At 39.4% G+C, this 18,258-nt stretch overlaps 1 protein-coding gene and 1 long non-coding RNA gene across 10 annotated transcripts in view; one reads left to right on the forward strand and one right to left on the reverse strand.

Annotated features, from left to right (window-relative positions):
- The window catches only part of LOC129511524 (uncharacterized), a 62,620-nt gene extending 55,950 nt beyond the window's left edge, over nucleotides 1–6,670 (reverse strand). For all 3 annotated transcript variants that reach the window (XR_008664854.1, XR_008664852.1, XR_008664853.1), the window contains exons 1-2: nucleotides 6,563–6,670; nucleotides 6,129–6,171 (exon numbers count right to left, since the gene is read on the reverse strand). This is a non-coding gene — a long non-coding RNA (uncharacterized LOC129511524). The remainder of the gene's footprint in view (nucleotides 1–6,128; nucleotides 6,172–6,562) is intronic.
- Nucleotides 6,671–6,809: 139 nt separating this feature from the next.
- The window catches only part of FOXN2 (forkhead box N2), a 63,528-nt gene continuing 52,079 nt past the window's right edge, over nucleotides 6,810–18,258 (forward strand). For 4 of the 7 annotated variants that reach the window (XM_055328312.1, XM_055328314.1, XM_055328313.1 and 1 more), the window contains exon 1: nucleotides 7,130–7,282. The gene's annotated coding sequence lies outside the window, so the exon portion shown is untranslated. Of the gene's footprint in view, nucleotides 6,957–7,129; nucleotides 7,283–8,012; nucleotides 8,062–8,088; nucleotides 8,482–18,258 lie in introns of those variants that run through there. The other 3 variants (XM_055328315.1, XM_055328317.1, XM_055328318.1) reach the window with 3 other exon arrangements.

An 18,258-nucleotide genomic window follows, 5' to 3' on the forward strand; every position in this document is an offset into this window, starting at 1 on the left:
GTTGTTCAAACCTATGTTCTCACTGAATATTTTGTCTGCCTATTTTATCAGTAGCAGAATATGTTAACATCTCCCGCTAAAATTGTTGATCTTTCTATTCCTCCTCACACTTCTGTAACTTTTGCTCTATGTGCTATGAGGTTATGTTATTAGGGGAATACAACTTAGATTTTTTTTTTAATCTGGCAAACTAGGGACACCTGGGTGGCTCAGTGGTTGAGCATCTGCCCTTGGCTCAGGTTGTGATCCTGGGGTCCTGGAATCAAGTTCCACATTGGGTTCCCTGCGAGAAGCCTGCTTCTCCCTCTGCCTGTGTCTCTGCCTCTCTCTCTGGGTCTCTCATGAATAAATAAATAAAATCTTTAAAAAAAAATCTGGCAAACTAAATCTTTATCATTATGAAGAGTTTCTCTTCGTCTCTAGCAGTGCTTTTTGTGTTAGAATTTACTTACTCCAATATTAATATATTGCATGGTTTAGTTTTTTCCATCTCTTTTATTTCAACCTTCCTGCATTTTAATGTTCTAGATATATCCCTTGTAAACAGCATGTAGTTGGGTTTGTATTTTTTTGTCCAGTATGACAATCTATGCTAGCTGGTTATATGAATTGGTGGTCCCAGATTTATCATACCTACTAATTTTACACCCTTCTGTATTTCCCTCCCCTTGACTCCGGAATGGGCCTGTAATTTGTTTTATCCAACAGAATGTAGCAGAAGTGACCATATGCTAGTTTCAGTCCTAATCCTTCTGGAAGCCTTGAACTAGTGTGTAAGACGTCTGCCTATTCCCCTAGAGATTATGTGGAGGGGTCAAGCGGCAAGGAAGAAGTCATGGAACTATTTACAAAAAAACCAAAGAACTCAATCAATAGTGAGAACCAAGGCCACATACATATGATCTCAGTGAAGCTGGTCCAGCTAACCTCTAGCCATTGGAGCTATCCTATAGCTGAGGTGCCAGACATGAGAAGTGAAGCAGCCATCTGGGATGTTTCAGCCCTAGCAGACATCACCCAGAGATGAGATGAATGGTTCATCTATCCAATTTTGTGTCCTATCCAAATTCCTGACCCATAGAATCATGAAATACAATAAAATGGTTGTAGTTTAAAGTTATTAATGAGAGTAGACTGTTAAATAGCAATAGATAACCAAAACAATCTTTTTCATTAAATTAGGATCTGTTTTCATTTAATGTAATTAGTGATATATTTGGGTTTAAATCTATCATTTGATGAAGTACTTTCTATTTGTCTTACCTGTTGTATGTCCTCATATTTTTCCTATTTTGCGTTTAGACTGATTACTTTTTTTTTTTTTTAAAGATTTTATTATTTGAGGGAGAGCGAGAGGAAGAGTGAGCTCATGTGGGTAGAAGGGCAAGGGGAGAGAATCTCAAGCAAATTCTGTGCGGAGCATGGAAACTGACACAGGGTTCCATCTCAGGAATCTGAGATCATGATCTGAGCCAAAATCAAGTTGGATACTTAACCAACTGAGCCACCCAGGCACCTCTAGATTGATTACTTTTGATTACTCCATTCCTTTTTTCCCCCTTACAGATTGGAAATTGCATAGTGTGATGGTTAATTTTATGTGTCCACTTGGCTATACCACAGAGTCCAGATATTTGTTCAAACATTATTCTAGACATTTCTGTGGAGGTGCTTTTGGATGAAATGTATAGTTTAATTGGTGGACTTTGCGTAAAGCAGATGACCCTCCATAATGTGAGTGGGCCTAATTCAATCAGTTGAAGGTCTTAATAGAAGAAAGACTTCCTGAGCAAGAAATAATTCTACCAGCAGACGGCCTTTGATCTTGAATTACAACTCTTCCCTGGGTAAACCTGCCAGCCTATCCTACAGATTTTGAACTTACCACACCTTCACAACCACTTGAGCCAATTCCTTAAAAAAAATCTCTGTGTGTGTGTGTGTGTGTGTGTGTGTGTGTGTGTCCCTGTTAGTTCTATTCCTCTGGAAAACCTTAACTAATAACCGTAGCCTTGGGGCAACTGGGTGGCTCAGTCAGTTAAGCATCTGACTAGCAGTTTCAGCTTAGGTCATGATCTCAGGGTTGTGAGAACAAGCCCTGTGTCTGGCTCCCTGCTCAGCTCAGAATCTGCTTGAGATTCTCTCCCTCTCCTGCTGCCTCTTCCTCCACTTGCTCTCTCTTTCTCTCTCTCTCTCTCAGAAAAAAAAAACAAAAAACAAACAAAAAAAACAAAAAAACAAAACCTTTTTGTTTTTGTTCTGTCTTTTACTATTCTCATAGTGATTTTTTTTTTTTTTAAGATTTTATTTACCTGAGAGAGTGAATGAGAGAAAGCATGAGCAGGAGGAGAGGCAGAGGGAGAGGGAGAAGCAGACTCCGCACTGACTTCCCCCAGCAGGGAACTGGATGCTGGGCTGGATCCCAGGACCACAGGATCATGACCTGAGCTGAAGGCAGATGCTAAACTGATTGAGCCACCCAGGCACACCTCTCTTAGTGATTATTTTAGAGATTATAAAATGCATTCTTGACTTATCAGAGTGTACTATTAATTGCAACTTTTTTTCCGTCCTCTTAGACAATAAATAGATTTTAGAACACTTGATTCCATTTACTTTCTCCTAACTTATATACCATTGTTGTATATTTTTAAATATGAAAGACATTGCTATTATTGGGTTATATACTCACTACCAATATTCATTTATATATATATTCATTTATATTTATATACTCACTACCAATATTCATTTATATTAATGATTCAAGATCATTTTAACTGATCTTAATTGTCTCAAGTTTCTTTGACATTATTACAACTGGGATCATTTTCCTTCTGCCTAAAGAATGCTAGTGGGAATCTGCTGGTGACAAACACTGTATTTAATTTTTTTGAAAATTTCTTAATTTCTCTTTCATTCTTAAACATTTGCTTTCAGTCTTTTAAAGTTATTATGCCATCATTTTCTGGCTTCAGACTATTCTATTAAAAAGTCAGTTTTAAGTCCAACTATTGTTTCTTTAAAAATCAAATTCTATTTTTTTCTAACTCTTCTACTACTATTTTTCTCTTTGTCTTTGGGTTTTACCATTTTTTTCATGATCTAGCTATGTGTCAACTGTATGGATTAAAAAATATGTATGTATATATCCTGCTGGGGATTTATTAATTCAAATATTATTTCTGTCCAATGTTTCCAGAATTCCAACTATGTGCATATTAAACTTTATCACTATATCTTTATGCGCTTTCCCTGTGCTCTGTATTTTCCACCCTTTTTCCTATGCTTCATTCTGGACAGTTTCTTCTCACTTATCCTCTAGTTCACAAATTCTATCTTCATCTGTGTCTAATATGCTGTTACACCCAACACTGAGTCATTTTCATTAGTGAATTCTTTGGTCCTAAAATTTTCATGATTCTTTTTTTTCAAATTTCTAGTTATCTGCCTAAATTTTTAACCTCATGTTTTCTTTATTTATACATAGAAAGCATTGTTATTTTCAAATCTGTGTCTAATAATTTCACAATCTGAATCCCTTTTGCTCTGTTTTTGTTCTTTGTAGTTTCGGTTGGTTCTTTTGCTTGTTTCTTTGGGTGACATTATTTTTCACTGCGTACTAGACATAGTTTTTGCAAAACTGTACAAATGATTTGAGGCCTAGAATATTACTTTACTTCAGAGAAAACTTCCCTTTGCTTCTGCCAAAGGCTTGGGGGCATTAGGCTAAAGGAATTCCCCTAATCCAATCTCAGGGTTGAGATGATATGAAACTAAGATGTCACTCCTTTACTTCTAGGATATAACCATTCGGATTTCTTGTCCAAAGCAAGGGGGCTTCAACCAAGTCATCCTCCTTCTCCCTTTGCACATCCTGTGCTCTAATCACTAACCCCTATTCCTGTTCAGCAACCTTCTATGGAATGGATAAGTGGATTCTCTGGGTTTCCATCAACCCTCAAATTATGGACTGTAATTTCTATCTTGTTAGCTCTCTAATACCTGATTTTTTTTTAATACCTGATTTTTAAAATTGTTAAGGTTTTTTAGTATCCTTAGTAGGAGAATTGGTCTAAATTACTGCCAATAACAGGGCCTATGGAAATATAGGTATTATGAAGTACTCTTAGGAAATATTATCTTAGGAAATTATCTTAGGAATTTATCTTAGGAAATTTATCTTAGGAATTTATCTTAGGAAATTATCTTAGGAAATATAGGTATTATGAAGTACTCTTAGGTAGTTACTCTTAGGAAAGACACTGAAAAAGATCCTCAAAGGAAAAAAAATTTAGACTCTCATTCACAATTCTAACTTTTTAGCCCAACTGGCATACCAGTACTTAGGATCGTTATTATCTTAGTCCTGGTATCTTGTAATTTGAGAAAAGTTACTTCTTTTATCAACGTATATTATTCACCATCACCTTTGTCCTGAAAACTGTTCCAAGAAATTAAACTGTAAGAATGAAAAAGATATGGTCATTGACCTCAAGGGGCTTGAAGCCTACATTTCCGTATTGGCAAACTGGTTGTTTTTAGAATCACCAAGCTATGATCAAAGAGTCTTTGTTAAATATACGCAATAGAGTGATAAATACGTTGAACTGAAAACATGTATATTTGCATTCCTATCACTTTTCAGCCTAAATACAAAGGCATTTCAAACAATATATTTTCTAACACATTTGTCTTCCGGTAAAGTTTATGAGTGAATATGTTCCTTTAAAGTATTTTGGAGAATGAAGAATACAAACTTCACAAGAGATCTTAAATGCCAGGATCCTCTTTTTCCTAAAGAGTTTAGCTCTGTTTTCAGGCTTTTTACTCTTGTAAACTCCTGGGGAAAGCTACTCACTCTGAATCATCATTAGTTTTAATCAGAGCTTTTCCTTGATAGGCGTTCAAAGTCCTCTAAAATAGCCTTTAAGTATACAAGTGTCCCTGGACTCTAAACTAAGTGTGACAGATTTCCTAAGAGACCTCAGCCTTATTCACAGAGATTATTTAAATGTTCCCAGCCTCTCTACTCAGTAGAGAGGCCCAGCAGAGAGATCTTAGTGGATGCTAATGCAGTACATTCATTATTTGACCTTGGACAAGTTACGTGACTGTTCTGGATTTGTCTTTGCATCCATAATAAACTGGGCTCCTAGATGACCTATCTTTAAAGTATATATTCATTCCAGATTTCAAATTCTGGGATTCTTCTAGAGTTGAGGAGGACTGTTTGGTGACCTGAGTTTAAAACTGATTAGAAGGAAAAATAGAAATTAAAGTTCAATATATCAAATACTATTACAGTAACCTGTAGGGAGAGGAAGTCCTATATTATACTAGTGATCACCATGGCCACTAGAGATAAAGCAAGATCAAGGTAGGAAGAGGCTGTGGCTCTTCACAAGCCACCTCCTGTCAGTCTTCCTTTCTCTCTAGCGTGTTTGTGGTAAAAAAAAAAAAAAAAGAAAATTAACTACTATATTCTAGTAGTTCTGAAAACTAGTAATTCTACTATATTCTTCCTCTAGGAACGTCCTTCAACTTGTCCACATGAGGGGGTAACAGTGATTGCTCTGAAGGGAGAAAATGAAGCAACTCTTGTTTTAATTGAAGCTTACTGTATCTTTGCCTGGTGGCCTCTTACTCCAAATGCAGTCATGAGGACTTTCAGGACGGTGTAATGAGAAATAAATGGAACTAGTAGCTGATTTTGGACAAATCATATAGACACAACATTTTCCTCCGTGGAATGAGGGCTGAACACTTCCATTTTTGTTTTTATACATTCTGATGCCAAGAATTCTTCTATGTCTCTGTCATCCCCACAGCTTGACTTGTTTTATTGTCAGTAGGCAGCTCGTTTCATAATCAGCTCACTTTATACTCATGGCCTGGCACACAGTAAATATTCAGTTAACATTCACTGTTCGGGAAGAAAGTGAGCCTCCTATGACACCAGCCACGATGCAAGTCTCTTTCACATACCTTTTCTCTCCATCCATTCAGCACATTAGTGACAGGGATCATTACTCTAGTTTTTGAAGATGTGGATAATATAGATACTCAGAAATTTAGTGATCAGAATCATAATTTTTGTAAAATAGAGCCTTAGTTCTGCCACTTACCTTGTATTTGTCAGGTTAATTTCCTAAGCCTCGGTTTCCTTATCTGTAAAGTGGGAATTTGTAAGAGTTAGGGTAGGGTTTGCAGATTTAGCAAAAAAGAAAAAAAAAAAAACAGGCAGTGTATCTCCAAATGGAACATTCTTATATTAAAAAAAATATTCTACGTTTACCTGAAAAAAAAATTTTTTTACCTGAAATTCTGATATAATTGGACACTCCTGTGTTTTATCATGGTTATTACAATGCACGTAAAGAATTTAGCTCGGTCCCTAGCACTTAGTGAGGCCTCAGGAAATGCGATGCTTATTAAATTTTGGGTCTGATTCCAAAGTCTTTTTTTTTTTTTTTTTTTTTACCACAAACACGCTAAGCTCAGTTTCCACTTAAAATTTCAGTCAAGCGAGTGCAATATGAAGTTCACATTCACGCTTTACCGTTTCGACAGCGCTCTCAAAGCCTGGGCAATGGCGGAAAGCTCCCGGGGAGCCCCACAGGAGCTCGGGCTGTCGAGGGGCTCCGCCGCAGTCCCCGCGCCAGGACGCGCCGGCCGCGCCGCCGGGGAGGCCGCCCTAGCCCCGCCCCCGGGCCTCCCCGGCCACTCAGCGGCCGCGCCGCGCCCCGCCGCGCTCCTATAGGCCCTTCCGGGACAGGCGAGGCCTTTCCATTTTTCCCGCCTTCCCGGCCTCTCCTCAGCCCGAACCCGGCCCGGGCCCACACAGCGCCTCCGCCCTGCCTTCCGTGCGAACCCCGCCCTTCCGGACACCGCATCTCCCTTCCTTCCTCACCAGCCGTCCGGAGCCGCCTGCGAGGTCCCGGGCCGGCCCTTAGGTAGGAGGTGGGCGGGGACACCGAGGGGCGGACCGAGCCCCCTCCCGAGGGGCCGCGGGGGGCGGGGACCGCGGGGGAGGGGCGGGGCTAAGCTCCTCGGCGCCGCGTTGCCATGGCAGCGGGGGAGGGTGCCGGGAGGGGGAGGAAGCGAGCGGGAGGGGGATGTGGTGCTGCCGCGGCCGCCACCGCAGCTGCCGCTGCCTGCTCTTTGCCGCGTCTTCCCGGAGGCGGCTGCTGGAAGCCGCCGGGAGCAGCTGCGGGGCTCTGCCATATTGTGTCCTCCCCTGCCCGTCCCTCGCCTCCCCGCCGCGGCGGCCGAGCAGACGGTGAGTCCCGTGCGGAGTGGCGCCCTGCTGGGCCGGCGCCGCCGGGCGTCCGCGCTCCCCGCCCCGGCCCGCGCCGCGGCTCCCGGGGCGGAGGCAGCGCGTGCGGCCGGCGCCCGGCGTGGGGCGCGGAGGCGGCTGTCCCGTGACGCGCCCGGACATTTTTGTCCTGTGAGGAACTGGCGCCGGCGCGGGGCGGGGCGGGGAGGGGAGGGGGGCGCGCTGTCCCCTGCGCGCGGCTTGGGTCCCGTGTGGGCTCCGGGCGTGGGGGGGCGGCCCCGCGAGGAGTTAGGAGTTGTTGGTGAGCGGCAGGGACTGCCCGGGAGCGGGTGCCGGCGGCCCGGCGAGGCTCCGCTCGGGGCCAGGCTGCAGTTGGAGGCAGTGCCCGGAGCCCCTCGGGAGCGTGTGCGGCGCCCCCGCCCCCACCTCCACCTCCACCTCCACCTCCACCGCCGAGCGGAGCGCGACGTGCCGGGCGTGGAGGGCGGCCCGGCTGGGCCCGGCCGAGGCGCGCCCGCGGAGGCGCCGGACGGGCGCTGCGCGCAGGCAACTTGCAGCCCCCCGGGCTGCGGGGCCGCGGGGCTCGGGGCACAGGGGCGGGTCCCGGATGTGGGGGGGCGCCCGGCCCCCGGCCCCTCCCCCTCCCCCTCCCCCCGCGGGCGGCCGTCGGGGCGGGCGGGGGGAGTTAGGGTTTTTCTGCGCTGCAGGACGGCCACTTCCTGTTCGCCGCCGCTGGGGCCCGTGTGGGTACCTCTGCCCTTCGGTCTTCTGTCTGGGGCGAGGTGAGAGGGCGTGGGGGCGTGTGCGAGGCCCTCCGCCCGCGGAGTTGGCCTCGCCGCAGCCGCAGCCGCGAGTCTGAAACCCCGGCGGCCGGTGGGAGGCAGGGGAAAGCCGCCCGAGTGCGCGCTCCTCCACCCTCCACCTCCACCCTCCACGCTCCACGCTCCAGCAGCTCCACCTTTGCAAAATGCCTCTGTTCCCACCTCCGGTCGCTGGAGTGAGCGTAGCGACTTCAGTGGGGGGTGCACTCTCGGGCTCTTCTTGGACCCGATTTCTGCTTGAAAGTCTCTCTACAGCAGCCTCTGTACTTTACCTTACAGGAAAGGGGGGAAAAAAAAAAGTCTTAGCGTGCAGAGAAACGGCACAGTGCCTCTTCTGCCGCGACTCCGGGGCGGAGGAGGCGGCCAGTCACTGGTTTCCAGGTTAGTTAGTGCGGTTTCTCCTGTCTTCCTTCTGGTTGTGACAGCCACGTGGCCGGCCGAGTGTGAGAGTTGCCCTAGCGCCACTCGGTCTGAGGCTTCCTGGGTACCAGGGGTTTGTAATCGTGCTGTAGCCTTGCATCCACACTTATTTTGGTGTTTTCTGAGATGAGGAAGTGGAAAAAACTGAACTTGTTCATGTCTGTCTCTGTTCCCTCCGCATTTGTTTCCTTGCTGTCCTTGTATATATGGACGTTTTTTGCCTTCCTCCGCTGTTTTGATGATTCATCCCTAAAATCTCAGCAGTGTTAGGTATCATTAAAGAGTGGTGGGGGAAGACAGTAGTACATTATGAAGTTCCTCAACTCTGGGGGAAAAAAAAAAGCCGTTTGTATTTCAGAAGCATCAGTGAGAGGTTCTAACGCAAGAAGAAATCATCACGTTCTGGAGCATTTCTTTTCTTTTCTTTTCTTTTTTTTTTTTTTTTGAGTATTATAGAAGTCTTATTTTTTTCTTCTTCCATAAAAATTGTGACCTGAGAAGATATGACTGAAAATACTTGTTGAGGGATGAAATAAATACTTGTTTGGTTAAAATAAAAAAAAAAAAGTTTGGTTTGTGTGCACTTTCTTAAACTCATTTTTGGGAAAGTATTCATGTTTAATGTGACTGTTAACATGAACAGATTTTATTTTAAGGAATGAAATTTAATTTTGAGCATACATGAAAGCAAAGAGTCAAAGGGTTGAAGATTTTTTAAAAATCCAAGCTTTTGGAGAGCTTGGAAAATTTTAGAATTTAGGTGTAATCTCTGCATACTAATGCATGTTTCATTTTGTAAATGCTTTGGTGGATTTGAATTATTTCTGTAACATTTTTTTTTTAATCCGTTTTACTTGGAGGGTGCTAAACCACAGGAAACATTTAGAATGTTTGAAACAATTATGTAGAGAAGTTAATAGCAGCACCGTTTATTAGAATTTAGTTATGCCATAACAACAGTTCTCAATCAATGAAGTTAATAGATAAAAAGATTTGGAGAGGCTTCATTACAGAAAAGATAATGGGATTGAGAAATGAGTGTATGTGCTGGCCACTAAGAGCAATGCTTAGTTGCTTAGTTGAGAAAGAAAAGTAAATAAGGTGATGAAATACTTATATAAAGCAGGAAGCACTGAAAACATATGCTGTAAGGTAACGGCATTATTAGTTATGGGATCCAACTATCAAATGAAACTTTAAAAAGTGCCATCCAAACAGGACTTACTCTTGTTTTTATGGTAGTTTAGCTACTCAGAGGATGTATTGTGTGTTGCTTTTTAGATTGTTGTCATTTTGGTAACTGGGTTTTGCGCAAATGCAAGAAGTCCTCCAAAAATAAAGTTTTGAGGGTCCAATCTTTGCTGATTTCTTAGGGAAGAAACAGAGGTCTACGATTTGAATCCCTATTCTTTGGTTGAAGAGACTAGATTAACATCCATGAAAATAAGAATTTATACTGTGAGAGGATATAGTTAGGAGTTAAATTGTATAATTCAGGGGGGTGCTGTAAGGCTTAAAAGAAGGAATCTAGAGTTTTGATTAGATAGGGGAGGCTTCATTCTTTCTCAAGTCTAACCATGTTACTCCTATTAGATTAATCTTCCTGAAAATTATATCACTCTTATGTCAAACATGAATTGTATCATCCTTTATGTCAAGCATGAATACCAAATTTCTTCTCAGGACTTTTCAAACTTTCGTCCCTGTCTTCTCCCGTTTTACCATCCACTAACCTTCAGGAACTGTTCTTTATTTACTACTTCGATGTTGTATAACTATTTACTTCTTACCTTTGCTGGTGTAGTATTTTTCTGTTGGAAATGCACCTGCTCACGTCCTCTTAACCCCTGAAGAAGTACTCGGGCTTGAGTCTTGGCTGCCCTGAGAGCCTTAGAATCATAGAGTTTTAGACCTGCCTTCACCTGTCCAACTGAAAATTCTTTACCTTCTCAAATATCATGTAATTCTTTTGGCTGTAGCATTCTGTACTGCCATGTTTTCACTTAATAAATACTTTCTGAGCACTTCTATGAGGCAGGCACTGTTACGGGAACTGAGGATAAGCTTTGAATGAAACAAATGCCTGTGTTCTTCATTAGTCATCTTTTTAGGTTTGATCACCCCAAGAAGATTATGAAGTATTTGACCACCCAGAAGAATCTTATTTTCTTGTGTATATGTGATGTGCTTAGTGAGTATTTAATTTTTTTCTGAATAAAAGAAAGGCAGGACTTACAAGGCAGAAAGATGGGTGGAAGGATCTTTACAAGTGAAGAGTACAAAAGCATAACCAATTATGGATGGTCTTGAAAGTATCACTTCTGAATTTAAATATGGTTTAGCACCCCAAAAAAGATGTCATTTGAGCCTGGGAATATGAAAATCCTTATTTGAAGAAGGCTCTTTGATAGCAGTATGTAGTACTAGTTATTAACTGTGGGGATGGAGAGGCATGGGAAGGGGAGAAATCTATTGAAGAAAAAATTAGTAACTATGAAAGGGAGGTTTGGAGGAGGAACATCATCAAGAAGATGGTGAATTTAGTTAGTTGAGTGTAAGGTGAGCTGGAGGTAGTAAGGGGAATATAGCTTTTAACTGACTAAAGATTAGAAATGTGGGATGGTCCATTCAATATAGAAGTGACAGCTAACGTTACGAATTTATGTTGTAGTGTGAAATGAAATGTTGAGGACTAAGAATGATACTTTAGAGAAACTAAAATTGAGAGGGCGTTTGCTTTGGTCATATGTAATTTCATATTTAATACTATAGACTAATACATGCCTACAGTATTGTTTTTATTAATAATTTTATTTCCACTATCCACTATAGAAGTATGCTATCTTTGTCTTATCACCAAACATAGACCAAAAGAATGTTTATCAACATTTGCTTCCAGAGGATTTTGATTCATTCCTTATTTTCCTTACTCTGTTTTTTTTATTTAAATAAGTTTTTTTAGATTAGTTTTACATTTACAGAAAAGTTGCAAGATAGTATACCTTACTCAGTTTTAATTTCATTTTCGTTGTTAACTTCTTATTTTACTATGGTACATTTGTCATAACTAAGGGAACAAAATTGCTATCTACGATAGTGACACACACAAAGAGAGAGAGAGAGGCAGAGACACAGGCAGAGGGAGAAGCAGGCTCCATGCACCGGGAGCCCGACGTGGGACTCGATCCCGGGTCTCCAGGATCGCGCCCTGGGCCAAAGGCAGGTGCCAAACCGCTGCGCCACCCAGGGATCCCATAATTTAATATTTAAGTTAAAATTTTGACACAGAGCTAATATAGTACTTCAGAGTTTTATTCATAACCGTAGAGGTAGAGAATTGAGAAAATTGATGAACTTATTCTTGTGGTTTATCTTAAAAGAGGAAATACAGAAAAAGAAATGATTTCTTGTACATTAAGGTTTTCCTGTTCCTTTTGTTTGCCCCATGCCTTTGTCTAGCTCCTCCATCCTTAAAAGTTCAGTTTGAATGCTACCTCTTCTATGCTTATTGAAGATTTATTAATAATCATAGCAATCAGTACTTTTTATTGAGTACCTAACTGTATTCTGACATGGAATTATACTAGACACATAGTATATAATATGTAGAGTATATTTTCCTCATAACAACCCTACAGGAAGTATTTTTTTTTATTGATAAGAAAGATAATGAGAAGTTGTAAATGTAGTGCCGCGTCTTTGAACCCAGGTTTGTTAGACGTAAAAAAAAACAAAAAAATGCATATTCGAGGGCACCTGGGTGGCTCAGTTCGTTGAGCTTCAGGCTCGTGATTTTGACTCCAGTCATGATCTTATAAGTCCTGAGATCTAGCGGCATGGGATCCATGCTCCATGGGGAGTCTGGTTAAAGATGCTCTCCTGCCTCTTCCCCCACGCTTCTCTCTCTGTCTCTGTCTAAAATAAATAAATCTTTGAAAAAAATGCATATTGTATGTACTGTGACCTGAAGTTTTTAAAAAATGGGTATTTGCCAGGATGAGACACTTGCATCTTGATCTGCCTCCCGGAAGGAGTAGGGAAAAATAGAAGAGAGGGACCGGAAACTAATATTTACAGGCCATTTTCTCTCATTTGATGCCTAATTTATAGAATGCCTATTCTAGCATTGCTACTACTTTATTGTTGTAATGAGTTAAGTAAGTGGTATTAACTCCTTGAGACTCAAGGAGGTTAAGTCATTTCTCAGAGATTATATAAGATTGCTGGCTGATGGGTCTGCTTGATCTCAAAGCCTTGCTCTGACTTTTCTAGTATAGGATGTTGCTATATTTATTCATTTATTTAAACATTTGCTTACTAAATGGTCTGTACTAGAGCATAAAAATGAGTATATTGAGTTCTGCCTGCAAGGATTTGTAGTGCAGTATTTCTTAGGTGGATGATAGAACCAATGTAGTAAACTGTAATCAGCATTTCTATTAAAAAAAAAAAGGAATAGAAAATTTCAGTGTATTGTGTGTGGTAAGTGAAAGTGTAATTTCATTTTGTTTCAGTTATATGTGTATATCATGGATCTTTATAAAAATGTAATTGCTTCTCAGCCTTTTGGCTAGGATCAAGTGTAAAAATGTCATAAATAGGAAGTAAGTTCTATAATAGGGTTCTTTTTCTTTCTTTCTTATTTTTTAATTTGTTTGAGAGAGAGCAGAAGAGAGCACATATAGAAGGAGGAACAGAGTGAGAAGCAGACACTCTGGCTGAGCAGGGAGCCTGACAGGGCTCCATCCCAGGACCCTGGGATCAGGGCCTGAGCCGAAGGCAGACACTTAGCTGACTGGGGCACCCAGGGTCCCTTATAATAGGGTTCTATATAGGGTGCTAAGGAAGCATGATGGAAAAAAGATAATTCAAGGAAGGCTGGAGAGATGATGTTAAGCAATTCTAGCAAATGGGAATAGTGAGAGCCTTAAATACATCTAAAATCCTGAAGAGGGGAAGCCTGGGTGGCTCAGTGGTTGAATGCCTGCCTTTGTTTGGCCCAGGGCATGATCCTGGAGTCCCGGGATCGAGTCCCACATCAGGCTCCTTGTAATGGAGCCTGCTTTTCCCTCTGCCTCTCTCTCTCTCATATGAATAAATAAAGTCTTAAAAAAAAAAAAAACCTGAAGAAATGAAAGAGCATACTATATGCAGGAAATTTGAAGTGGTGTGAAATAGTGGCAAACAGGAGCCAGATTTTTCCTGGGAGCTTATAGGCTACTGTACCAAAGATTTTAGATTTTATTAGGCTCGTGGTTTTTCTGGAGTCTCATGGTATCCCTTTGTTAAAGAACAAATACATATATATTTTTGATTGTATCATATGATCTAGAAACATCTTTAGCAATAGAAAATTTGACCATATAACATGTATGCAGTATAAAATGGTGCCCATAAACATGACTGTTGATAAAACAATAACAGCCAAAAACTGGTTAAGTAATTTTGAGGTGGCTATCAAATAAATGTTCCTTTTCTCCTTTTTCTTATGTTTTGTCATCTGCTAGCTCTTGCTAGCAAACTAATGGTAGCAGGTGCTAATGTTTTAAGAGAGAAACTTTTTAAGAGAGTTGTTTACTTTTCCTTTGAAATTGGAAGACAATCATTTTTGCAGTTTTGAAGACATTCGGGAGCCAGCTATTGGAATATTAATGTCAGACCCATTTCTGAAGGCAGAGTTCGCAGACTTTGCCTGCAGCAGTGTTTTGTTTGGGTTGTATTTTTTTCTCCCAATTTTGCATTTTTTTGCCAATATTTAAATATTGGTATGTTTCACATTAAGTGACTAGAGTTCTGTCATCTTCTGGAAAATTGAACCTTGTAGCAGTATTGGTTTTTCATGTTCCTAAACAGTAGTAATTGGCTAAAACTTATAAGGAGCTATCTTCTTTTTGGCAGTTTCCATCATTCTTTTTTGTCTTACACTGGACCATTTTCACTCATTTGTTGCCTATTTTGTCCTTGTAAGGCTTTTGAATTGCCTGTATATTGTACTTTGTGAAGAGTTTTTATTTTATTTTATTTTATTTTATTTTATTTTATTACTTATTGTGAAGAGGTTTTTTTTAATTTTTTGTGAAGAGTTTTTAAAAGGACATTTGGTGTTTAGAAGATCATTCTGCCATTATTGGGGAGGATAGACTGGAGGAATATGAGAAAGGTCTGGTTAGAATTTTAATGCAGTACGGCAGGTAAAATGCCTTTTTTTCTTCTGAACCCCACAGTACCTTGTAACTTTCTCACAGTGCATACTATATATAGCTTTCTATTGTAGGTGTTACTTATCTCTTCAACTAGAGTGTAAATACCTCAGAGATAATATATTCTGGATAAATGTTTGTTGAATTTAATTATATTTATTTTAAAGACTACCATATTTATCACAAAGGTGAGGTTTCTTAGGAGTTTTAGAGTATCTCTTAACTGAAAAAAATCTTTTATACATTTTAACTATTAGTTGCAGTTTGTTCTAAGAATCAGTGTGAGATACTTTTTAAAGTATGTGTTACATGTACGAAACAGAACAGGTAGGTACTATATATAAGACAATAGACTTTTGATTCCTCATCCTGTTTGCCAAACATAAGGACAAAACATTGTGGAAATTTTTGTCTCTTGGTTTGCCATGTCATTTTATGAAGTTGGTTTGAAGATTACTCCCAAGTTTTTTGTTACTGTTGTCTATTGATACCTAAAAGTAGCTTTTGATTTTCCTAAATTCTTTTTTTATCCTTTTTACTATAAAATAAAATGTAAATGCAGAAAACATATGTGTAGCTTATTGAATTATTGTAAGACCCTTGTAACCATCTTCCAGGTTAAGGGATAGAATTTTGCCAGCCACCTTAGAAGCACTTCTATATATGCCTCTTCCCAAACATAACTCACTTAACTTCAAAAAATAATTGCTTCTCCTGACTTTTATTTTCAGCCCCAGCACTTTCTCTTAATTTTCTTTTTTGTTCTATTATCAAGTATATATCCCTAGACACTATAATTAAGCTTGCACCCATCTTCTTCATTTCTTTTTGATTGTTTTCTTTTCACCTTCTGTTTTTCTTAAGGCTTTACCTTATAGGTTTATTTTTAAATCAACTTTTAAATACCTTTTATATATTTTTTCTGAAATTATTCTTTCCCTTTTATTTCAGACTCTTTCCTGAATGCTGTCACTTTATTTCTGAGCTTTTGATACAGGTTTTTCTTTCATGTTTTGTATAATATTTTTAAGTTCATTTTGAAATATAAACTCATTTTTATCTTTCCTGTGAGCATCCCTTTCTGGCATGCTTTCATTGTAGAATGTTATTTTATTTTATTAACTTTATACATTTATTAATAATAAATGTTATTATTTATTAAATATTATTTATGTTGTTTATTATTTATTATAAATAATAAAATATTATTTTATAAAATAAATAATTTATTACTTTGTGCAGAGGGGTGGTGGGTAAGGATGCATAATATGAGACCAACCCTGTTCAAAATGTTTAAACACAATACAGTATTGTTAACTATAGGCACTACGTTTTACAGCAGATCTCTAGAACTTACTCAATCTTGCATAATGGAAACTTAATACCTATTGAACAACTCGTTTCCCCCTCTGCCTTGCTTCTGTGGGTTTGACTATTTTCCTGTTTCTTTTTTCTTATTGTAATTTTGTATGATATTCAACCTCAATACTTTGGTTTCTTTATATCAAAATAGTTTTCTTGAACTTCTGGGAGGAGGCTTAGTTCAGATAGCTCTTCCAACTTCACAGATTTCTGTTGTTTTTGTGCATCATTTAAAAAATGATAGATTTCTGAGATTTCCTGGCTCTGTTCTACTCTGACACTTCTATTTGGACCTTCTCTTTCCTTTATCTTGTTTGTCCATAACCTGCTCAATTTTATTTTCAGCCCCAACACTTTCTATTAAGTGTAGGCTCTGTCTTGGAAGATAGCCCACCCCCCCCACATGCCAGTTTCAAGCATCCTAAGGGGACCAGACTGCTTCAGGCTTATAGGCCTTATTGTGAACCCCTTAGCTTCTCACAAATTGTCTCTCACTGCTTTCCACTGAATACCTTTTGGCTATTTTGTGCTTCTGTTCTCAAGTTCTTAATACACATTGTTGCTTCTCCTTGCTTTCTCTCACTTAGACACCAATAGAAAACAGTTTGGGGGCAGAGTTGGGGGAAAAAAGGTTGGGGCTGTTGGTGGTTTGTTTCGTCCTTTGTATTATGGGGTTTGTGGTGAGACTGTCAAATAGTTGTTATAAAAGTTACCCATAGGTTTTTTGGTTTGCTCTCTAGTTGCTCTTTGTTTTATGTTAAGATTCACGAGGAATCAAAAATTTGCTGCCACCACAGCTGATGTTTTCTGTAATCTTCCTGAAATGTTTAAAGGAGTGGTTATCTTTTTTTTCCCCAAAAAAATCTTGGCAAAAAAACTTACTACTTCTAAAATTATTACCACTTAATGCTGTCCATTAATTTTATATGTCATAGCACTCTGAACCTGTTGTTCTGCCCTAATTATTTCTTCTTAGTTGAGAGCATTTAAAAGTCTATTAAAGATCCTTTGGGAAATTTGAAGGGGTCATGGGATTATTTTACAGTTGTAAATACACAAGTGTTAGTGCTTTGACATTTAATGCTTTAGCAGTATTTAGAAGCTAATCTACATCATTTATACCTAGGGCTATTCTTAAATTATGGAGGAAGAATTGGTTAGGGTTTTGAGAACTTGTTGATTTTTCCTTTCTGTGAGATAGTAATTCAGAAGTATGAAATAATCAGAAAGCTTAATGGGATAGTCTCTTGATTGATGTTTAGAAGAACAAAAAGTTCAAGGTAAAGATACTTATTTAACAAATAACAAATACTTTGTTAGGAATCAGATACATGTAAATAAATAATTGTAGTATGAGGCATACCGTTCTAGACATAGATTCAAGACTAGTATAGGAACACAGAATGTAGGAACCAGCTTTCCCCAAGGAATGGGTTTAGGTAAGGTGAATTTTTTAGTTATAATAGAGGTTTACAAATGGTTTATCATTACCTTTAATAAACTCATTATTTCTTTGTTTTTGTAGACTTTTCCATTAGTAGTGCTTCATACAAATGGTTTTACTCTAGACTTCCTTTAATTACTACTTCCAATTAGCATATTGCTCAAATGGAATTAAAATGATTAATGCTTAAAAAGTTTTCTGATACTATTTTCCAAATACTTAAGTGGAGCACTAAAATTTAAGAAGTGAAAGGCTCACAGCAGAATGGAAAAATGTTATCTAGCATAGTGTTCTGTACTTGAATGTTAATTGCTCAGTAAATATTTTTTAATGAATGTAATATTTTACCTTTCAAATTTTTGTTCTTTGGGGGAAAAATCTCCTTTGTTTAGTTGAAAAAAATTAAGAATATGGTATAATTTGGGCTTTGCATGTCTAATCTACTTGGTAGCAACTGAGAGCCAAAGTATACTTTTTTACAGTACTCTACTTAGGGTTGTTGTATCCATTGTTCTCTTTCTCTCTCTCTCTCTTCATTCTGGATTAATTCTTTTTTTAAGGCATAGAGCTTTAGTGTTTATAAAGTAATTTCATTTCTGTTGTTTGCTTTGAGCTATTGATACAAATAACCACCATTTTTTTTTTGGTGTTTTGTTTTTTTTTTAAAGGACATATAAATGCAATTGGAACATAGTAGGAGAAATAAACATCTCTAAAAGAAGTTCTGGTAGT

This window comes from Nyctereutes procyonoides, unplaced genomic scaffold (assembly GCF_905146905.1).
Source record: "Nyctereutes procyonoides isolate TBG_1078 unplaced genomic scaffold, NYPRO_anot_genome, whole genome shotgun sequence".
Taxonomy (NCBI): Eukaryota; Metazoa; Chordata; class Mammalia; order Carnivora; family Canidae; genus Nyctereutes; species Nyctereutes procyonoides.